The sequence below is a fragment of the Lepeophtheirus salmonis genome, chromosome 4 (assembly GCF_016086655.4).
Source record: "Lepeophtheirus salmonis chromosome 4, UVic_Lsal_1.4, whole genome shotgun sequence".
Classification (NCBI taxonomy): domain Eukaryota; kingdom Metazoa; phylum Arthropoda; class Copepoda; order Siphonostomatoida; family Caligidae; genus Lepeophtheirus; species Lepeophtheirus salmonis.
This window is the reverse complement of record NC_052134.2, coordinates 52,565,030-52,582,034: the sequence shown is the minus strand read 5'-3', so window position 1 is coordinate 52,582,034 and position 17,005 is coordinate 52,565,030. Positions and strand designations below refer to the sequence as shown.

Sequence of the window (17,005 nt, the reverse complement as noted above, 5' to 3'; positions counted from 1 at the left end):
TATAACAATTTAATTTTTTGAATTATATCATTCTTCAACTCATCCCAGAAATTTGAATATAAAATCTATTACAATTGAGCTAAACATGTCATGTAACTGATTGGTTGTATAATTAATAATATTTAGAGAGAAGTCTTTCAACTGTTTTCAATGTAAAGGCCATATTGGTATTCCAAATGATATGACTGGGGGCCACATGCTTTAATAATGAATCATAACGTGTGATTGATTACGAGTATGTAAATCAAATCTCAATTCTTATTGTTTTGAGGTATTGACTAAGCATGTTCAATGGTCACATGGTGAGACTAGCTCATAAGTTAGATAACTTTTTCTATCATTGCATTTTTTTTTTGAAGTGGGGTGTCGGTATAGAGAAAGAAATATATAGAGGTGACAAGTTGTGCTAAAGACTGTTCAATTTGCCATCATTTTAATAGGTTGATTTTTTCCCTTTGGATTTTAACATATTATTTAATAGTAGACCAAACACAACAGCTGTATGAAACTTCTCTATATCAGAATATTTATTCTCTGTCTGTCTAACTTAGCCAAACGGCCAAGTCAACATCCTCGTCATCTCAATATTTTTCTTTTTATATGCTTGGGGTTGAAAAATTTGAGTGGTTATGTCATCAGCGGCTTATTTTTTTATGTGTAGTACAGCTGCGGTACTAAAATCAGTTGAGTATAGTGGTATTTTAAATACATCAGTATCCCGTACTACGATTGTACCGGATTACACTTTTTTATGTTGTTAGCTTTCGATTTTTCATTATCTTTTCCCTCAATCAGTATTATATATTTGGATGGGTTGAATTAGAATGAGCTCTCGTTATGTTGTGAACAATTCCCAACAATTATTAAATAATAGTTCAATATTTGGGAAGAATAGACCAACTAAAAAATTATTTCGGGCTTATTTTTGGGTTTCTTTTCGGAGAATACATGATAGAATACATGTAACGACTTGTAATATATACGCAAATTCACTGAGAACCACACTAAACATGTTCAAGGACGGATATTATGTTTTATTATCATTAATGAGTGCGGTCTGAGAGCCGCAGGTTAACGACTCCTAATACATATATATGCTGTCAAAATATATATTGTACATTATACATCATTTTCTTCAAGATTTTTCATCAAGATTGGTTTTGTATTAAGTCACCACGGATTCCATATATCTTTGAAGATGTGGATCTTATGAATCAATCCAATGATTGATAACTATTAATATCAGGAATGTTTCTCACTTATTTTTTTATAAGAAACATATACAAAAATAGAAACATTTTAACACCCTTGATATATGTATGCAAAGTCCTTCCTCTGCTATCGGGATCATTTGAGGGTATCAAGTCCAGTAATTGGACCATAGAGGAGTGAAGCAATGATTTTTTTATTTTTTTTTGTAAAAATATTGTATTTAATTAGTTATTCTATATGTAATTATATTTTTAATGTTGATATAGTTTAAAAAATGATGAATCATGGATTATCCAAAAATGATCTATAATAATGACGATCCTCAATTTTTAACACTTCTTGAGCAATGAATATATTCAGGGTTTGCCATAATTCCACTTTAGAGGCTCTTAGCTTTCTTATTAGCGCTCTGATTGAACTTTAATTGACGCTATATGAAAGAGCAATGTCATTCATTTCCAAAATGATTTATTTTTTAAAGATCGACCTTAAAGTAATCATATTTTTTATTAAATACTACATGAAGTGTTCTACATTTGCTGCCATCACTTTCCTAATCATCTACCTGATATTGGCACACACCTTGATCTTGGATGTCTCCAAAAATGTTCCACATGTCCTGCTGATATTGTCCTTGAGAGCTTGAATGTTGCCGTGTCTTTTTGCTTGAGGGCCACCCTTTTTGCACCCAGTCTTGCTGCCATTGGACTCGAGGACCCGGATGACCTACTTAATGCTCTTCCTCGTTGTACCCACTAGACTTGGAGATCTTGCAGTGACTTTTTCCAGCCTCATGTATGGCTTTGATGACTGCACAGTTGGCCTAGACTTTGATCTTGTTGGTATTGGGGGTCAGAGTTGCAATACTAGAAATGACGGAAATCGCTAACATTCCTGCCACAGGCGTACTTTTGATCATAAAGAGAACTGATTGGGCTCATTTAAAGGATAATTATTTTCTCTTTAACGTAATTATACTTACATTTGTATACGAATGGCCTTTTTGCCACTTTTGGTTCCCAAATTTGATCTGACCTAGCTCAGTAAATCTGTTTGAGGTTTTGGGATTCTATATTCAAGACTTCCAGTGCAAATATAAAATGTTGTAGAATTGGAATTATGGCGGACCCTGTATAATTATAATACAGTGTTGTACAAGTTTGCACATTCTCATTAACTTTGACATAATTAAGAGTATTGTTTGAACAAGATTTCGTTATCCAAGCTATAAAAAATATACTACATCTAATACAGAGAATTTTTAACCTGTAAAAAAGTTTTATATTTCAATAGAAATCATAAAACAAGTCAAGGAAAATAATATCTTTTAAAAATATATATTCAATTTTAGTTGTATTTGACAAGCTGATTATAGGAATCTGTATTTAGTTTGTTCTTATCAAATCTGGTTTTTGGGAATTTTCGATTTGAAATTTCTGACTATTTTTACTCTTTTTTAAGTATGTAAAAAAATCCAGAAATCCACTTAAAAGTTAATTTATTGGTAGGCAAAATTTTGCAATGATGTTCAATATGTGCTTACATTTAATGAGTGACTCTCCCTTTCTAAGAAAAGAAAATTGAAATATTATGTGACCACCATATTAAGGGTATTATTTGAAAAGGAATAACGCCTGTATTTTTCAAATATTTTCCGCCAAAGGAGCTTATATAAAGCGTAACTAATTAGGGTTTAGTTTACAAAAGGAGTATTTGATTCTAAAAGGTCTAGTTTAGCCGACATATTGATTTGAATTAATGCTATTGGGGAATGAATCAATAATAAGGGGTTGATAAAATAGCATTTAAAAGCTCTATTGTTAAACTATTTGGATAGTTCATTATCGTGGAGTTTTAAAAATTTCACCACTTAACCTCGATAATTTATAAATTTCCAGCTTAATTAGACTTTCTAGAACCAAATACTCTATTGTAAATTAAATCTTACTTATTTACGCTTCAAATAAGTTACTTTGGATTAAAATAACAATAATAATAAGAAATTGAGAACCTGAGGCAAAATTATTTTGCAAACAAAAATATAGTTTTATTTTTTACCTTTAAATTGTATTTTTCTCAGGATTTTGAGGATCATATATCAAATAAAATCACATATTTGAAATAAGCAGAAAGTTTTGCAACGAGAAAATTAACTTTTATGTGAACGATTGATTTCTTTGAGACTCCAATGTTTCCTCATACCAATAAAAAGGTTCAAAATACACCAAAATTTAGAATCGAAAACTCTCGAAAACGATTAAAAAAAAAAAAAAAAAAAAAAGCTGAAGGGACTGATTAGGAAATCAGTCCTAACACTAAACATAAACCATTTCAGGTTGAACGTAATAGGTATCATGTATATGAACTTCTATTTCATCAAATCCACTAACTCACGAAACAGGAAATTACTATAAACATACATTAATAGAAATATACGGTGCAAACTCCATGATTGTTTAATCCTACATGGAAACTTATTCGAGTAATTGTGATCGATTGAGTCGAGATCCTATTCCTTCTACTCCAATAATATATTCTTTCCATTCTGAAGATATTTCTTTATTATTAGAACGTCGTGAGGATTGAATTTTAACGAAAAAGTATGACGTGCGAGCAAACTTAATACAATATACACAAAACTAATAACAGATTCGTGATCAGCTTGTTAAGCTACACAAATATTGAACATGGGATTTAATCTATTTTTGAATACTTAGAGATCCCACTCAAGATTTATTAAAATAGTTTAATAAATATATGTTATTTAAATCAATCTTGAGTGGGATTTCTAGTAAGTTCTTTCACCATGATTAATATTACAGTATAGATAATATATACTTTGTTTTGCCAAGTTTAATTTATGAAATTTCTATTGGAGACGACATTATGGTTTGGTTCAATGACATTTCATATGATGGAGTGGGTGTGCCTGTAATGATTCGTTAATAGCTAGCTATCATACAATATAAGAAATTGGAAAAAGTGTTTTCCATCTTGTTGCCAGCTATTGATTGTTCTGAACGCTCTTGATGGGTTGCATTTGAATGAGGTATTGTTAAGCTGGTAAATAAAAGTCATCTCATTTTTCACTTGATATACCGATGGCGTCAATGAAAACTATAAAATTTGAATCTGAAATTTTAACTAGTTTTATTTTGGGAACTAGAGAAGCTAAATTAATTAAATTTTGTTCAGATGTTGGCACATGTGTTGCCATACATAATCTTCAATGTAGCCTCCGTCGACTTTGATAATGACCTTGATGTGCCGCTGGAAGTTCTGACAGGTTGTATACGTTATAATGTAATTGGGACCCATTGAGTTCCAATGCTCATTAAGGGAAGCAATAAGGACTTTGAGATTCGGTGCTCTTGTACAGCAGGCTCTTGCCTTGACATCCAGTTGGAACCACATTCCTGCCCGGATCCAGGGAATCAACTTAGTCTTCTACATGTTGATGTAGTCAATAGCCTTGACCCCTTACCCTGTTTTGAACCAAATGAGTGGCATCGCCAGTCCATGGGAACAAATCCCAAGCTCATCACCGATTCTGGATGCTTGGTAGTATTCAGGGGGTGGGCTTTTTCTCGATTCCAATACCGTCATTAATTGTCTTTTTCACGTTGTAAATAGTCTTGCTTTAGTGAAGTTTCGGGCCTCTGTTGGTGTGTGTTCTGCGCGAAGCATTCATCTCTAATCTTTAGTCTCTTTGTGAGCCCATTTTTTGATTGATTTTGTTAATTGTTTTGGTGGGGGGGGTGTTAATACACACAGCTTGTCAGCTGATGGGAGAAGTAATCAATTATCTTTAAAGTATCTTTTATTTGAAGAAGACTTGATGAAAATATTCAGAGAATTGGACTTTTAAGCACAGACTTGAGACTCTACTTGGACTTGCAGATTCAGGACTGTTTCTTACCTCTGATTAATATTGAACAAGGAAGGGACACGTTCATCATTCTTATTTTCTTTCAATGCCAATTTACGTGAAAGATTGATGTACTGTGAATGAATGCACGCATTGTATTTTATACTTAAAAAGAGGGAGTGTCAATTTGATTCATATAATATATTAGTTAAAGTTAAAATCTCTAATAAGATTTAGCAAGATGGAAGTAAAAAAAAATCAAATTGATAGTAACAGAAACAAATTACAGAGATGAAATCACTAAAGAAAGAAACGTCAATCCTAATGCCATACCTCCCTTCATGGGAAAATGATGATTTCCTTTATTTTTTGGACTTAGAAGAAATTAAGATAATTGTACATATTTACTGTTCTGGGAATACAAATCCTTAAATATCTTTTAAAACAAGATAAGGATGATGAGCTCCCTGAGCAAATAGATTATTCTAATATTTTGAGGGATTAAAAATATGAGGAGGATAGATTTATCTGTGAGACCTTGCATTTATTGATTACTCCTTGTTCAGTAAAATTTAAGAAGATTTATTTTGGAAAGTAGCAAATAAATCATTGAAGGTCATTCGTTTTTTGAAATTATATGAGGAAATCGCAAAGAAAACCTTTAATTTACATTGACAAAAACTTCGCATCTTCTGTGAATGATAGTGTATGTACATAAAAGAAGGAAAAGGGGATCACACAACGATCCAGCGGCCAAAAGGTGAATAAAAAATTGTCCGAATAAACGCTTGAATAAATATTTTTTTCTGATATCCTTAGAATATTTAATCTTTATCATTAAAATATATAAGTATTTCATTATAGTTGTTGGCTTGATATTTTCAGTTCTATTCTAATTCATTCATCAAACATATGTCTAATGATCTCTCCTTATTAATTCAAATTTGTTTTATTCATTAATATATTTACTAAACTATGATGTTCTTCTTGATTTAATACACAGAAATCCATTGATGACCTAAGCACTTTTAACAAAACACTCCTTTATTTGATTCTAATATCCTGTAGTGTAGTCGAGTACACCTTTTCCAAGTTAAAGTTCTTTTAACGATTCCGAGACTACTAAGAGTCCTCATGCCTCCATGTCCTCATGTTATCTTGTCCAAGTTGAGTCTGATTTGTCATGCTCCAAGTCTAAGTCTATGATAAAATGACTCAAGTACCACAACTCTTGTAGTATCCACCTTCCTAGCAAATCATGGGAACGATATCTATCACTTTCTACACAAAAATATATATTACTTTACTACATTGTCATATCATCAAAGGGCGCATACTGATGGAGACTCAACTCACAATTACTTCCTTTCACTGACTCTTAGGGCGGCATAACTCATACCATCAAATGAATCTCCATCATTGAAACAAATGACAAAGAGTTGAAAATAATGATTTGTTCTTAAATACAATCAGACGAATGTATTATCCCCAGCTGAGACATGCAGATACAATAATGATGATCACAACTTAATTTACTCAGATTGTATGTAGATCCATTGGTGATAAAACATTAAAGAAACTACAAGGATCTAGATAATTTTATAGGTAAAAGAGTCTAAAAATCAAGATCTCACCTACTCCTTTTCAAATCAATTGGCATTTAGTTTTAAAACAATGTCCTCTTAAAGCTTTAAATTTCTTAAATCAGGGTCGTACACAGGATTATTTATTTTTTGGGGAGGGAAAGACTTATTTTTTGGATTTTTTTTTCCAAAAAAAAATCCAAAAATTAAATTTCAAATTTTAATTTTTGTAAAAAAATTTCAAAAAACCAAAACTATTAACAAAAAATATAAAAAAATTGAATTTTTTTGGGAAAAAATTCTAAATTCCACAGTTGCTCACAAAAAATTAAAGTTTTTAGAAAACAAAATCAAAAATCCACAGCTATTAACAAAAATAAATTTTTTTTGAAAACCAATTTCAAATATTGCATTTTTTGGAAAAAAAATTCTAAATTCCACAGTTGCTCACAAAAAGTTAAAGTTTTTAGAAAAAAAAAAAAATCTACAGCTATTAAAAAAAATAAATTTTTTTGAAAAACAATTTCAAATATGAAATTTTTTGGAAAAAAATTCTAAAATCCACAAACAATTTCAAATATGAAGTTATTTGGAAATTTATTTCTAAAATCCACAGTTGCTCACAAAAAGTTAAAGTTTTTGGAAATAAAATTTTTTGAAAACAAATTTCAAATATTAAATTTTTTGTAAACAAACTTCAAATATTAATTTAAAAAAAAAAATTCCAGAATTAAATTTTCTAGTAAAAAAGGAAAAAAAATCCTTAACTTGGGGCTACACCCCCTATATCCCACACCCTGCATACGCCCAAGCTTGAATTGAATAATAATTACTAAGTACGGAAAATACTAAATTCTACCAACATATTTTGGAACTTTTTATTTCGTTTTTTTTTTTTTTTTGAGTAGGAAAGTTTGTGTTATACAATAAAGGTAATGACGTGAAATATGTTCAATACGTACATACCTATATGAAAATTGACTCTTCTGCACCCTGTGAAAAGATAATATTAACCTTGTAACTAATATCCGCCTCCTTCATTGTATTTTTTCGTCCAAATTTGCACAAAAATACGTAATATATACTGCTGTTAAGTATACCGCTATAGTTATATCACGAAGTTAGGTATTTCTTCATTCTTCCACAAAGAGAAATAACTACAAAGGTCTCTAATTAGTTATTATGATCAACTTATTCATCCTAGCCATTTTGTGGGATTATTCTACATTCATGATGTCATTTGATTGTCATGTACATTGATGTCGGCCATTTTGGACAATAGTGAACTACTACCATTGGATGTCCAAATGGGATCAAATAATTCAAAAAATAATACGGGCTCTAGCATGAGAAGACTGCCCATCTGCAAGAAACAAATATGTTGAACTTAGTAGTGTTTGATCCCCTGATTTTGAATATACAGAGGCGTTTTAAAATGAGCCTAAAAGAAGTATTTTTGTTATTTAAGTTAACATTGAATTTAAAAGAAATCCATACGTGTCCAAGACTTGAATGATCGATAGAAGCTCAATTAGGACGTATAATAATAACATGTTAGGGTACCCAAAAAACATACATTGTGGTGGACCACGAAATATTAAAATGCTTCCCAGGATTATACTGTTTTTTTCATAAAAATTGAATTTTTCAGGAAAAAAATTTCTAAAATTAAATTTCAAATGTTAAATTTTTGTACTTTTATTTTGGAAAAAGTCTCAAAAGTTAACAGTTATTCCCAAAATATTATTTTTTTTTTAAATCGACAGCTGTTTACAGAAAAAATCAAAAATCTAAGCTGTTCGCAGAAAATTACATACTTTGGAAAAAAATTTCAAATATTAAATTTTTTGAAGAAAAAATTGGAAAATTAAGTTTCAAATATTCTATTAAAAGAAAAAAATCTTTTAATTTGGGGGCTACAGTCCCTCCATTCCCCCCCCCTGCCGACGCTCCTGATACACCCTTATTTTTTTTCTCTGTCAGCCACTGATTCTTCAAAAAAAGGTCATTTTTGTTTGTTTTTTTCGCTATTTTTAATATTAAGAATTTTATTCTCTTGTTGGAGTAATGAGCTTCTGAAGAAAAAAATATTCATTCTCACCTGTAAATGAAAATGTCTCGAGTTTTAAACAGGATAAAGACATAACAAAACGTTTTTTGGATTTTTAAAAACATAATTTATCACTATACTTATCACTTATAGCTTTAAAAAGCCTTGAGTTTAAAAATAGGGGGAAATGAACAAAAACCTCAAAGTGTGAGACTGATAAAGAAAAATATAGATTCATATTTGGAATTAGGGTTCAAACTCAGGTAATATTTTGTTCTTGTGCGATAAAAGCAGGATAATTAGTCATCATCTTTCATACCAAACAAATTTTTTATCCAAAAAAATATTATTTGTCAAATTTTTCATAAAAAAATAATTTATTTAGGATAGCTTTTTTTTTTTTCTTAATGGTATTATAATTAAGTATTATTAATCTGTTAAACTTGAAAGTTGAAATTAATTTATAAGTTTACTTCACAAATTGCAAACGTGTTTTATAGTCTATATAAACTCAATTCCAGAACATATTTAAAGTCTAAATTATTATATTGCGTAAAGCAAAGCCATTATCCATGCTCATTACTTAGTCTTGTAAAGCTTAGGGCTTAATCAACTTTTCTCTGTGCGGGTCACACTCCAAGGTGGCTGACAGAAATGGCACGTAAGACCATTTACAACGTTCAGAAGGGCCCTTGAACGCCTAACACCACCAAACATCTAAAATCATTCATGGGGCTCGGGCTAGAAATGACTGTTTTTAGATCCTACTTCTCAGACCTGATTATATAGATAGCCCCTGCTAATAGAAGGGGGGCTGACAAGCAAATACAATTTTTATCATATAAGTAGAATATAATCTGTGATGTATGGTAGTCATTATTTTTTGATTGCATGATTTAAAAGCTATCACTTTACATGAATCCTGGGAAAATAATTAGGATATAATATAATAAGTTTACGGAACTGACCATCAACATAATATAAATTTCATTCCTTCAAGGATATACAACTTATTATTGGATTGATGGGAGTACATGCATATATTATGTGAAAGAGATATGAATAGAAATGATTAGTTTGTAATGAAAAACTACCCTTAAAAATTAGAAAAGGAAAAACAGTTGTTGCGTGTGCTCTTTCTTCTTTTTTGTACATTGTTTAATTGGTCGTGGTGTGTTATAAATTCATAACGAATACGAGGGATCAACAAGAAATTGGATTCTTGTCCTTTTCGAAACAGAGCAATACTATTTCATTACTTATCAAAAAGAATAGATTATGAAATAGCCATGACATATCAATTGGGTTGAGTAAATCGACAGCTAACAACAAAATATATAGGGTATTTTTGTATTAACGAGCTGACTCTGTGATCAGCTGAAATAAATTTTAGCTGATCACAAAAAGTGGTGTTGTTGCATCAGGAAGGAAGAGGTCCCAATTAAAGAATTGATCTGAGTAAAAAAACAAACTAAGTATAAGGATTAGAAAATGAAAAACGGTTGATTCGTGTGTTCTCCCTTCTTTTTTATTTCATTATTTCATAAGTCGTCGGGACACCCTTGTAGGAGAAATATTAAGCTGAAGTTGTTCTCCTAAGACTTATGGATCATCTTGTAGAATTTATGTTAAAAATTGAAAGAGATATTTAACTTGGGGTTTTTTATTAGTTTTTTAAGAGTTATAAAAGTAAATCGTCAAGTTAAAATTTAAAACAATATATACAGTGAAGGATTGATTTTAGACATGTAAAAATATTTGCGGCTCTCAGTGTTTTCTTTTCCGTGGTAAACGTGACTCTTTGAGTGTTAAAGCTTACCAACACCTGGTCTAGACGGATTCTATACATTAATTATTCATGACGTCATCTGTCTTTCAAAATTGTGAACATGTACACATAAACGTCCATATGAACTTGAATGACTTGCGTAAATCATATTTGTACAACTCATACATCAGTCGGATTGGGGAGTAAATCGGTTTATATATATATGGGAAAAATTACTCCATGATTTGAGTCTACTGTCTAAGAGAGGGTTGTATCGGAACGAGTTTCAACACAATTAGTAACTATTTAAGTATTAAATACTCTTCATATTTCTTCAACATCTGTAATTATGAAATATTATTTTTGAACATATTGAATGGATTACGTTAGGAACTGTTTAAATATCTACCTACATACAAATATATACAATCTTCGTGTGGTTTACATCATTCAGTGAATTTTTCTACCATTATGTATTCTGTGGATTGCTAAAACATTTTGTTTATTTATTACAATTTAAAACTTTCGAAAACTTTCTTCCTTCCTAATGTATTCCTAAGATATGATATCTATAACCAATAGACATGGGTATTTTTGAGCGTTTTTTGGGCAAAAAAAAAAAAAAAAAAAAACACGTTCAATTGAGCATTTTGTATTTAAAGAAAAATACTTTTTTGAAAGGATAGTTTAAAGTAATAAGTGTTGTAATATATTTAACGGAAACATGTAACAGATGTGGGGCTGAAGCCTCAAGAGATCTCAGCACTTATTAGCGTCATTCTAAGCACTGTGGAACGTGTGGAAAAACAGAAAAGAGACTGAGTACGTCATGAGAGGAAGTTAATATAAAGATCCTTCTGTTCCAAAGGAGGAGGGAAACCCCAAAAAAGTCCATCAAAATCTGCACACGCAAGCTCAATGTCGTCCATCATGCCATCAGGAGGGCCGTTACTGCGTTGGGAAGTAATATATTCCAGAAGGACGGTTCACAGTTTGTAAAGTTGCCCATGCCGTCATCCATGCAAACAGATCCTATATTTAATATTAAAATAAGAGAATATTAATGCAATGCTAAATATGTTTATTTTTTTTGCAAATCGAACAAAAAAAAAAAAGTTATTGCCGATATTCTGTGTAATCATTTTATCCTTCAAATTTGATCGTTCACGCTATATTTGATGCGTCAACAATCTTGAACCAAACCCATGAAGGGGAAAAAATCCCATTTTGTTTTTTTTTTACTTTATTTAAATATATGTACATGAAGTTCAATATTCCATAGACATATTTGAGTCAATGAATGGCTTTGTATTCAAATTACTGGGATTATTTAAGATACCTAAGAATGATTACTATATATTTTTGTACGGAATTCAAGCTCTTAAAGAAAGACACAGTCTATTTCTACCAATACAGAAATCTAACTTGCAATTTTTAAAATTTGTAATTTTAAAACTTTAAAAAGTGTGTTATGAGATGCCCTATGTAGATATTTGCGTATGTATGCTGTAAAACTAGGGTCGTCTGATGAATGAAAGGAATTTTAACCTATTTCTAAAATGAAATGTCGCATATCAACTGATCAAATGCAATTATAAATACAAGTTAATTACTGGAAAGGAATTTCCATGGGTTTAATGGGTTCGAGGTTAAGAATGGGAAATTGTTAAATGACTCTTGAAGATGATGATGAATTTTCCATTGTTGAGGAGGATATTTGAATCACGTTTCATTGAGATTTGACGACATAGTATGTTTCCATATCTCTCTTGATTTTGATCGAGATTTTTTTTTATGTTGACGAATAATAACTGTTTATGTTTTCTACGTTTTGCCCATTTCTATAGATAGGTTGCTTCTATCTAAAAATCTTGTTTTTAATCAGCCATTTTTAACTGTTTTGATTGATGAGAAGAGTTTATGTACGTGAGAAATTCCATGTTTTGCATAAGAGCATGAAATTCGACATAGAAGGAGATTTGGTTCCGGAGTTCCTGGGTTCAGTATAAGTAAAATTGTATTCTCCAAAAAGATCTGAGATCCGAACTGGATATTAAAAAGATCCGTGGGATTTTCTGGTACTATACTGGAGGTTTATAGTACTACTTAATACTTAATCCTAGTTCGAGTGGTCATTCTACACGGCATTACCTCATTAACACAAAAACTATACTCTATTTAGTTGTCAGCTGTCGATGTTTCTTCTTCTTTAACTTTAATCAATACTCTTAGCATTGATTGGCTAGATAGTAATTAGTTCTTATTTAACTGTGAACAATTATAAACTATTATTAAATAAAAGTTGAAGAATTGACCACCTACCATCTGATTTTGGAACTATTTATGTTTCTCTTATAAAGATAGATTACAAGATACAATAAAGATAATGACGCGTCCCATGTTATTATCACAATAATTATAATAAAAACTAACAATTATCATCCAATAGTATTCACATCCGGTTGTTCATTGTTTGGGCATCAGTAAAAATGTAACTTTAATCCGGATGCTATTGTATTAAGGTCCGAACATTGAGTAAAATTCAAAACACGTATCCGTCTAATTATCTGGATCCAAAAGTTCGGGTACCCTTAATTTACTCCAATATTTAAGTTTAAAGGTACAAACCGACCTGGATGCAAGAAAATGTGGATCTGTCTGAAGGTTAATAGAAATACAGGGTTATACATTAACGCTTTGACTGTTACTGTTTTTTAAAAGTGACGTCAAAAAGTATAACTGTTAAGAAGAAGACCAGCTATATATCGCCTTACTTGACTGTTACTCTTAGAGTACAGCTGTTATACTCTATAAAAGCGAAATTTGTGTGTATTGCCAAGTAGTCGGTACGGGACATCAAATTGGCATTAATTTCTATTAACCTTGGGTAATCTTATATGAAATTGATTAGAAATGTGTGAGTTTAACTCAAATTGCATGAGAATTATTAGCTCTGTAAATATATTTGTTCAGTGTCCACGACTGCTAAAAGACGATGGTTGTCAATCTAAGGAAGGAGGAATGATATTAATAACCTATTTCTAAGTCCTAACTGTTATACATTTTCATATTTTTGTTTTTATCTATTTATATTCTCTCATTCAATTCAAGGGCAAATGATATCAAATCTTGTTTTATGTAGCTATGTCAAATAAAGTAGATTCATTTCACAAAACCAAGGTTACATTAGTTTATATGAAGTACATTATGTACTAAAATAGTTACAACGAGATAGGCCTCTTGATAACGTATACATTGTATAAAGAAAATATAATTATTAATTATACTAATTTTGTATATATAATTAATTAATTATTACAATACAAATTTGTTTTTGTATTAGACCCTCAAATGAATCGACCTTGATTATGGATATGATACATATTAGAGATGATACTCGGTCTGAGACTGATTTTGTATCAGGTTTCAACTTATAGGACTATATTTCTAAAACAAATTGTGCTTAACCGAATTTTGAAATGAGATTGATCTAGATCGAATTTTTATATCAGCTTAATCAATATAGAGCAGAGGGCTCGTTACTTTTTAGATTTACCCCAAAACAACTTGTAGTAAAGTTAATTTAACCCAAATTAGTGCAGGGGCGTCCGTAGTATTAATATTGGAATTTCGTTTTCAAATATTAAATTTTTTATAAAAACATTATAAAAATCCTCAATAATTCAGAAAAAATTTCAAAAATCAATAGTTATTCTTCGAAAATTTAAATTTTTTCGAAAAATTACAAAAATTCCTGCCAATTTACAAAAATGTCATATATTAAATTTTTTTCGAATAAAATTTCATGAATCCTATAAGCTATTCACATAAAATTAAATTTTTTCGACAAAAAATTGAAAAATCCATATCTCTTCGCAGAAATTTCAAATTTTTCGAAAAAAATTACAAAAATTCAAGCCAATTTCCAAAAGATTATTTTTTTTTTTAAATTGAATCTCAAATATTAAATTTTTTCGGAAAAAACGAAAATCCATACCTATTCACAAAAAATTAAATTTTTACTCCTAATTTCTCGTAAAAATGTTCCTCCTGACCAAAAATAATCTAGTAAAAAAAAAAAAAATTTTTTTTTTTTTTTTAGGGGGGGGGGGTGCTAAATCCCTTCCAGCCTTCCCCTGTGGGCACTCCTGTAGAAGCATGTTAGTTATTTAGTTTAATACTAGGAACTCCGATTACGTCTATAACTAAACATAACGTGAGCTTGTTTGACTCAACTGATATTAAATAAGTCTTGATCAAAATAACTTTACATAAAGTTGTAGAAAATATGACTTAAAACGAGTGTTTTTAAAATTTGTAGGAATTTTTTTTCAAAAATATAATTTCAAATATTACATTTTTTGAAGAAAAAAAAATTCAAATATACTATTTAATATTTAAATTTTTTTCAAAAATTTACGAATATTCATGAAAAAATTTCAAAACCCCATGATTATTTGGAAAAATAAATTAAAATACAGAGTTATTCACAGAAAATTTAATTTTTTTGGTATTTTTTTTCTTCCAAAAATGATCCTTCATTATTATTATTTTTTTTTTTGATAACTTAGAAAAGTAATCAATAGTTAAATACTAGAAATAAATAATTATACAAAAGAGACGAAATCGCAAATTAAACGTAATTTTCCCGATGCCGATTCCAGAATCCACAACCGATTCCGATGAATCATCCCATCACTAGTATATATTACATAGAAAAGATGGCAACAACTACCAAAAATAGCAAAGTGGTGACAGGCAAACCCAAAAATTATTGGGTTTTCCCCCTTGGACCTCATCAGGGAAGACTTTGTGACTCCACTAGATAAATCTCTCGTTTAGATAATTACTGTCCCACTGGTTAAATGTCATATTATATTTTGACCCAAATTAATAACTATAGAAAATCCTTGGTCTAGGGCCTTCATTATATGAATGATACTATATTTGGCTTTGATATGCCCTTACAAATATAGGTAATCCATCATATTTTCTCTTTTAATTGTGGCTGAGTTACCTTTACATAAGTGCAATTTCCTAGACCTTCAAATGTATTTCATAATTAATTGGCTAAAAATCATATTTTACAACAAAATTTCAACTGGTCTTTGACCTTAGATTAAAATGATGTGTTCCTGATTGCTTTTAAAGCTCGAAAAACATAAAAATGACCTAATATTTACATAATTTTATGTTATTTTTAATTTGAAGGATCTAAATCAGGGGTTCTTAACAGATAGAATGCAAGTGAATTATATATGGCCATCAATTTTTTTTAAATGGCAAAGATAAAACTATTTAAAATAATTGAAAAAAATGTGCATTTGATCTTGGTAAATTGTATTTTATGGCAAAAATGAAGTTCACTGCCCAATAATCGGAAAGAATGAATCAATTTCTACCAATTGCAGGGGCGTCCACAGGGGGTTGTCTGAAAAAAAAGAATTCTTGCTTTATTACTAGAAAATTTTATATTTGATTAATTTTTCCAAAAATGTAAAATTTAATTTAATTCTTTACTTTATTTTCCTTAAAATTTAAATTTCTGGGTAATTACTATGAATTTTTTAAACTTATAAATTATTTTCGAAAAAAATATTTTTTTATTTTGTGAATGGTTGAGGTTTTTAGAATTTTTTTCCCAAAAAATTTAATATTGAAAAGTAAATCCTTGTTATTTTTTTAAAGAAAAAAAATTAATTTTTCTAATTTTTTCCAAAAAAATTCACAACACATAAATAAATGAAATAATAATAAATATATAATCCTTTGAACGCCCTGAATTGTTCCTACCATTTCTTGCTAATATGTAGTGATGAAAATCGTGTAATTCTTCCAATTAATTTAATTTGAATTATTGATCAATATTACAGCTTAATAAGGAATCATTCGTATCCAATCAATCAATGTTAAGAGTATTGATTAGAGGAAAAAGGTTAGAAACTTCGACAGATGAAAACCAAATACATTGTACATTTTGTTTTTGTGAGCACAAAAACAAAAATATATTATGTCTTTGTTGTGTTCCTCTCCTAATCAGTGTTAAGAACGTTGATTGGTTGAATGATAATAAGCTCCCTTTAAACTGTGAAAGTTTTCAACAATCATTAGGCAATAGTCTCATAGTTAATAAGAATTGGCTAACCACGAACTGATTTTTACCCTTTTTTTTGTTCTGTTCGGGGAAAGGTTGCGTGCTACAATAAAAGTAACCACGTCTAGAATAACCACACGATACAACTGTTTATGTAGATGTCACTCCAATCACTAATCAAGATAAGTAGAGTGAACGTACGATAAAAATACTAATATTTTTAATTTATAACTATGATTAAGTATTTAGCAATACTATCAAGCTTTATCCGGAAAATCCGTTTGATCTTTTTTAAGGTACTCAAAGTTTGGGTATCGGCTCTTTTCGGATAACACCTGTTTACTTATAGCGTACCGATATACTTGGGATACGGGACTAAGTCCCGTCCCATCTCTACTATCAACCCACGAAAAGGGTGTCTTTGCCTTTT

The 17,005-nt window shown here is 30.0% G+C and overlaps 1 protein-coding gene across 4 annotated transcripts in view; it reads left to right on the top strand.

Annotated features, from left to right (window-relative positions):
- Positions 1 to 17,005, top strand: part of LOC121116193 (glucose dehydrogenase [FAD, quinone]) — a 28,318-nt gene that overhangs the window by 2,293 nt on the left and 9,020 nt on the right. The window lies entirely within an intron of this gene.